The sequence below is a fragment of the Octodon degus genome, unplaced genomic scaffold, assembly GCF_000260255.1.
Source record: "Octodon degus isolate 3935 unplaced genomic scaffold, OctDeg1.0 scaffold00056, whole genome shotgun sequence".
NCBI classification, from domain to species: domain Eukaryota; kingdom Metazoa; phylum Chordata; class Mammalia; order Rodentia; family Octodontidae; genus Octodon; species Octodon degus.
Genome location: NW_004524632.1, coordinates 7,373,117 through 7,380,228, shown reverse-complemented (window position 1 = coordinate 7,380,228; position 7,112 = coordinate 7,373,117). Strand labels below are relative to the sequence as shown.

Genomic DNA, 7,112 nt, shown 5'->3' with positions numbered 1-7,112 from the left:
CCAGCCCCTGAATTTTTTTTCTTGAGAGGGGGACTCATTATGTAGGCCAGGCTGGCCTTGAACTCACTGCGACACTCCAGCCTCAGCCTCCTGAGTGCTGGGATACAGGCCAGTGACACCATGCCTGGTGCCTCTGCTCCAGATCCCTGACGTGGCCTCTGGCCTCTCCTCTCTCCTCTGGGGGCAGCTGGACCTGGCACATTTAGGTCCTTCACTCACTCTTTAAGATCACCTCCTGCGGCAGCAGGGGCGAGTGAGAAAGGCGCCGGGATGCTGCTGAATGGGTAAGTAGAGGAAAAGGCGGAAGGAGGGAGAGGAGGGAAGAAGAGAAGACGTAAGGCTCAAGAAATCGAGGGGCCTGGGCAGGAAGGAGGGAAGGAATTCCTATGCTTCAATTTTCATAGATTCTAAGAAAAAATCCACGAGTCTCTAAATCAGTCCTGATTGGGGCGGTGCTGGCAGAAGAAGTGGCCTTTGTGGCCCTGGCAACAGCAGCATCCCTGGCCCTGGCAACAGCAGCATCCCTGGCAGAGAGAGGCTGCAGGACCAGGTCCTCAGCCTGCAAGGGAGGAGGCTCCGGGGACGGCTGAGGCCAGGAGGGGAGGCCGGCTAACAGCCTGCTGCCCACTTAACAGTCTGGGATGAGGAAAATGTAATTCTGTATTCAACAAAACTGTTACATATTCATTTCCAAATGTGCCTGGAATCGAACCAGGCCATCAGAAGTCAGCCCCGCCAGACAGTCCTGCCCCTCGGCCCTGGCTCACTGCAGACCTGACACATTCCCGTTCCCTCTGCCCGCGCAATCTCTGTGCCTCGGCGGCGGAGGAGACATAGCCATCCTTTCCCTTCCCGGTCCCGGATCTCTCGGAGACGAGGCGGTTCTGTTTGTGTTCTACCGATCCCAGAAACACCGACAGGGGAAGACAGACGCCTGCTTGCGCTCCCACCTGCTCTAGGTCAGGTCGGCTGCGAGCCTGGGAGCATTTGCTAAGCTGCCATCAAGGTGAGGCGCTGCCCTGTCCAGGCCCCTCCAGCCGGGGCGCTGGGGGCTACTCTCCCCAGGGCGTTCTCCTGTCGAAACCGAGGGCCCACCCGAGCTGGGCGCAGAGTGCTCACGTACCTCCTTTCCGCTGAGTCCCATGCTCCTCCTCTTCCAGGTCTAGCTCTTCATCTGAGGAAGGAGAACAATAGGCATTAGCAACCACACTCTGTTCTTCAAGAAAATTCCACTTCATGAGGCAGGGTCTCCCAAGGGAGCCCAGGCTGGCCTCGAACTCCTGGCGATTTTCCTGCCTCAGCCTCCTCAGTTCTGGGATGACAGGTGTGCACCAGCACGCCCAGCTACGTTCCTTCTTTTACAAACATTCTGAAGGACTCCCTATACACAAAGCACAGCTCTAGGAACTGGGGACAGGCCAGGGACAGGGCTGTCATGGCCTCTGCCTCATGAAGCCTCTGAGGCGATGAACTATCCAAGTGCCCGTGGCTAGCTAGAATCCTAATCCTTTCCCTTAAACCCATTTCTTCCTTTCTGGAATTCTCTTTCATGCTTATTGTCTCCATACAAGTATCCTCTGTGGCTCAAAGAATTCCAGAGCAGTGTGCGTGCGTGCGTGCATGCGTGCGTGTGTGCGTCTGGAAGCAAAACCAACGAGTCCTAGATATCCCCTCCATCTACGTTAGGCTGTCTCCGAGGCCGGTCACGTACAGAAGGGCATGTCCCTGGCACTCGGCCTTGGAGTTATCTTTTGACTATACTCAACCCGCCTTGCTTATTAGAGGATGAGCTCCCGAGGGCTGTCGGAATGGCCTTTTAGTTAACTGCTGGGGACCCCCAGCGGGTCCCAAGGCAGGGCTGCGCTCCGACTCCAGACGCCCCCGCAGCTGCTGGCCAGGCTGCGCCCTACTCATTCCGCAGGGAGCAAGCAGGCCTTTGCAAGGAAGGGAGGAAGGCACGGGCCAGAACCACACTTAGTTATTTTACGCAAGGGGCAGGTACTCGTTCATCTCTCCACCAACATTCCCACTTCTCTTACACACGCACACAGGCACGCACACACACACCAGCTGTGGTAGAGAAGACAATATTTTGAGAGCAGAATGCTCAGATTTTGCTGGTCTTGTTTCCGGGTGTTTCTCTTTCTAGGTTTTTTGAAACCTGCTTGTCGGCCGCTCCAGGGTTCTGGCACTGAGTGAAACCTTTGAGGAGATGGCCTGGGGTCTCCTTCGTCTTTTGAGGCAGGGCCTGTACCCCAGGCTGGCCTTGAGCTCACAGCCATCCTCCTGTCTCAGCCTCCCGCGTGACAGGTGTGTGCCACCACGCCCCGCTTGGCCCAAGTTCTTGGCCCCAGCTGCAGTGCTCCCTGAGGCCACCGGGACGAGCAAGGCTGCGAGACGCTGATGGAGTGAAACAGGATGGCGGAAAGGGACCCCGCTGCACTAAATCCCATTAGCATCTTCCTTGCGCGGTGTGTGCGCATTACCCGTCCACTTCCTTCCTCGGCTCAGCTGCTTCTCCTCCTGGACGCGGGGCTCATATTATGGGGTGGGAGCCATTAGGGCGAGGGCGCGCCCACCCCGGCGTTGGGGACACACAGGCGCTCAGGCAGGGAGCAGCATTTTGCTGATGTCGAGCAGCTCAGTCGCGAAGCCCCTTCTGCGGGGAGCCGTATTCCGCCTCGGCTCTCCACGCAGCTCTCTTCCTCCCAATTCTAATCAATGTAAATTGGGTCAGATCTCCGCTGTGAATTACAAATTGGATCCGAAGTTGGAGGGTCACTGTGCCCGCCACTCCGCCTCCTTCCCGCCACCATTAGATGGGAAGCTACACCAAAGATCTTTCCTAAATAAATCAGACTTTATTGTAAAACTCGTCCACTGACAAGACACAACCTCATTAGCATTGATTTTAAAATAAATTATTGAAAGTGGCCGGCCTGCTCTTTGCATTTGTAAAAAAGGAGAATGTAAGTGTATTTGCAATGATAAAAAATGAAAACGAAAACTTGATTCCTTTATCCTCTCAGGCACCAGCACTTAATCTAGTGATGGTTCAAAAATAGAAAAAAATACAAATGTGTTCTGTGCAGTTCGATTCCAGCCCAGATGCTCAGATTTCCACTGTGCCTTGTGGTCATCTAGAAAGGAGAGAAACACTGGCCATGAGTCTATGTCCTGTGCCACCATCACTTGGCTTTGGGGTGACAGATATAAAGGGGAAGCCTTGGCTGGGCATGGAGGTATATGCCTGTCATGCCAGCACTCGGGAGGCTGAGGCAGGAGGATTGCTGTGAGGTCTAGGCCAGCCTGGGCTACACCCTGAGTTCAAGGCCAGCCTGGACTGCATGACGTGACCATGTCTCAAAAAAAAAAAAAAAAAAAAAAAAGGGTGGGGTGGGGTGGGGGAGAACCTTTGCCTCCTACACTCACTCTGTCCCGCACCATCCTTCCCAAGAGGAAGAAGGTGGGCTCAGCTGCAGGCCTTGCTGGATGCCTGAGGCCCCTTGGAATCCCTGAGGGATGGACCAAAAGCAGCTTTCCCATCTGGTCGCGACAGGCATATCCCTAGGTATGTTCCTGGCTCCAGAGAGAGAAGCAAACAATTTGTCTCAGACCCTCCTGGGAAACCAGACCCCTATCTTCCAAGCTCCAAAGTCGAGATGACCAGGCAATGGGGGAAAATAGCCTTGCTTTTTATTGCTGCTTTTTGATCCAGGGTCATACACTGCTAGGTAGCCCAGGGTGGCCTTGGATTCTCCAGGCTCCTCCTGCCTCAGCCTCCTGGGTCTGGAGGTTATAGGTGCATCCCACCATGTCTAGTAAAAGTCTTTCTGATTGGCTGGCCAGATAGCTCAGCCAATTAATGTGCCTGCTTAGGCAGAGCACAGGGACCAGGGTTCGATTCCCTGTGTAATGTGTCGGCTCTGCCTCCGGGGCTCGCTGAGATGGCAATTGTGACTGGGCGTGGTGGTGCATGCCTGAAATCCCAGTGCTTGGGAGGCTGAAGATAAGAGGATCACTATGAGTGATCTATGTAGTCAGACCGTGTAGACCCTGTATTAAATACATTAAAAAAAGTTTTTCTGGTTGAAAAAGGAAGTAAGTTAGATGGCTAAATTTCTTTCTTTCGTTCTCTTTCTGTCTTGTTTATCTGTAATATGAGGTTTTAACTTATCTGTAATATGAGGTTATTTTCCAAACATTTTTAGGCTAAAGAGCTCACTGAACTACTAAGAGTATTATTAGGCATGTTTGTATTACAGTGACTGAAATACATCTTCATTTAAGGGAGAATTAAAATTTATGTGCTAGCTCAACTTTAAACAGTAATAGATTATAATGGTCCTCGGTCCTAACGGGGCATATGGGACCCCAACCTTACATAGGTTTTAAACAAATTAACCTCTAAAGATTACTGCCCGCTTATTACATTAAATGCTCTACTTGATTTCCAAATATCACATCTCAGCTGGGAGAACTCGAAGAAGATTCTGCCAGCCGAGCGGACATGGGAGGCAGCCGCGGAGTGGCGCAGACCAGCCCCACCGCCTAAGAGTCCACTGCAATCAGCAGCCTTGGCACAAGGTCAGGTTCAGTAATGAGGGGCTAGGAGGACAGGACCCAAAGCTGCCCAGGAGGGACACAGGGGCACCGGCCCCACACCTGCCTCCTCTCGCAAGTACTGCTCTGAGGCCCTGCGACACCCGCTGTACCCACAGCAGACAGCACCTCCCCCCCAAGCCCAGTGACAAAAGCTTTAAGAATGCCACCTGGATCAGCATGCAACCAGATGTCAGGGTGGCAGATGTGGCACAGATACTGACAGACTCGGAAGTCAAAGCAAGCGAGCAGGAAGGATGCTACAGGCCCTGCTGGTCTTTTATTTACTGAGACAGGGCCTCGCTTAGTAGTTCAGGATGACCTTGAACTCACTATGGAGTCCTTGAACCAGAGACGATCCTCCTGCCTCAGCCTCCAGAGTGCTGAGATGACAGGTGTGCAGCACTACCAGGCCCAGCTCTGGCCCTCTTTAGACAACACAGAAAATGCAAGCAAGAGCCTAATAGCAATTTAATTCTCAGTGGTGTATGGGGTAATCTCAGCTGTTACTTCAAAATACTTGCATCCTGACTCTGAGGCCCGCCTGGATATGTTGCATCTAAACTTAATTTGTGCTAATGGCCGCACTCGGAATGCTCTGAATTTAATCTTGCAAATAATAACTGAGCATCTACTAACTGGGGAGAAAGACAGGAGTACAGATCGCCGAGATAGGGGAGGCCGGCCGCTGGGGGACTCAGGTGGGAGGATGCGGGCAGGCGGAGGGCCACCGGGATGAGGGACCCAGTAGGGCTGGCTCCCGCTGCTGCTGCCCAGGCTGGGGTGAGGACTGAGAAAGACCGGGTTGAGGCGGCGCAGTCTCTTCCTCAACTTTGTGTTATTTTCCGTCTCTTTAGACCCTCACCCCCAGCCCTGCCCCGGGATGGCATGCAGAGGGAAACACAACTCCAAGGAATGCTTGCTTCTGATTCTGATTTTAGAGAATGCAGTTCCTTGCTTTATTCTAAAGGGGTCTGGTGGCCAGGCCCTTGAGGACATGCTCAGAGTCTTGGGAGCGCTGGCCCCTGTCTGCTCTTCTGAGACCTCTGGGGCACACGGCTGCTGCCATCCGGGCTGCCACAAGGCCAGGGGGCAGCTCTTGGCAGCCTCGGATGCCTTGCTGGGGCCCAGGCGGCCCCACAGGGCAAGCTGGTCAAGGCGGTCCTTTTAGGGCATCTGGAATCAGGGGGCTCCGCCTGGGAGTGTGCTCGGGAGCCGAGAAGGGGCTCTGAGAGGTCTCGGCTTTCCATGTGCCACCCCGACATTTCCAAAGATGAAGGTCCCCACAGGCTCAGCACAGAGGTCCAGAAATCCTGAAGGACACTCACCTTGAAACCATATTCTTCCAGACTAACATTTTAGGGGTGTGGCTGAATACCCTGAGTGCTTTAGTCTTTCCCTCTTGGGGACCAGACCACTCTCCACACGGCAAATGCTCATCATCCTGTGATGGAGTGCGTTGGATCTGATGACCCATACATTATTTTGATTTAGGAAAAACATTTTTTATTGACCTGTATGTGATCCATACTCCTTTCTACGTAAATTACACTCCAGGTGGGGGCTTTCCCCATGGAGACATTGAGGCCCCCGATGGTCACGTCCCAAAGGCTGGGCTTAGCACCCTTGCCAGGCTCGGGTGGTGGTGGATGTCTGTCATGCCACCACTGGGGAGGCTGAGGCAGGAGGATTGCCACAGGTTCAAGGCCAACCTGAGCTACTTTTGAGGCCCTGTCTCAAAAAAAAAAAAAATTATCTTTCACAAAGCACATTTATCCATTGTCATGAAATGAACACCAGAGGCCTGAGGCATCGCTGCTGTTAGCTGTGAGCTCTGTGAGGCCTCATGGGCTGTCTTTGCCACCCAGCACCTGGCCTCAGGGTAGAACCACCTGGAGCAGAAGGTGGGCTCTGCTTTCTGTCTGATCAGGAGTTTCCATGTGGCTGATGCCCACCTGGACGCCCTTGGCCGGGCTGGCAAGAGCAGGGACCTGGGCTCTTCAAGGAGGCGGCACTTCCTGTTGAAAGGCCACCATGTGCGTTGCCACAGCTGGTACCTCCCAGGGCCCCTGCGTGCTGGGGCTCCATGCCCGGAGCTCCCACACCTCAGATCCGGCCCCTTGTGTCCCCTTCCAGCAGAGCTGCTGTCATTCTCCCCAGTTTTGGAGCCAGGGAAGGCAAGGCACAGGCCCTGGCCCCTCAGCCTGTGCTGGCACGGAGACCACCCTGACCGGCGGCCAGCTGGACATCTGCAACGAGGGGCTACGTCACGTGCCCACATACCGCTGCTTACTTGCGGTCCTCTTGTTTGCTTTTTTCTTTTTGTTGTAGCAGGCATGGGACTCAGAGCTTTTCCTCTAGCTCCATCCCCAGCCTCTTCTGTTTGTTTTGAGACAGGGTCTTGTTAAATTCATGAAGTTGGGGGCCTGGCCGTAGCTCAGGCCTTTAAGTGGCTGCTTCCACAAAGCTGTCAGCCTCAGGTTGCTGGAGTTCGAACCTCACACCTCTCC

General features: G+C 53.9%; 1 protein-coding gene across 1 annotated transcript in view; it reads right to left on the bottom strand.

Moving 5' to 3' along the window:
• Skap1 (src kinase associated phosphoprotein 1) overlaps positions 1–7,112 on the bottom strand; it is a 234,409-nt gene that overhangs the window by 40,052 nt on the left and 187,245 nt on the right. The gene's annotated exons all lie outside the window — the stretch shown is intronic.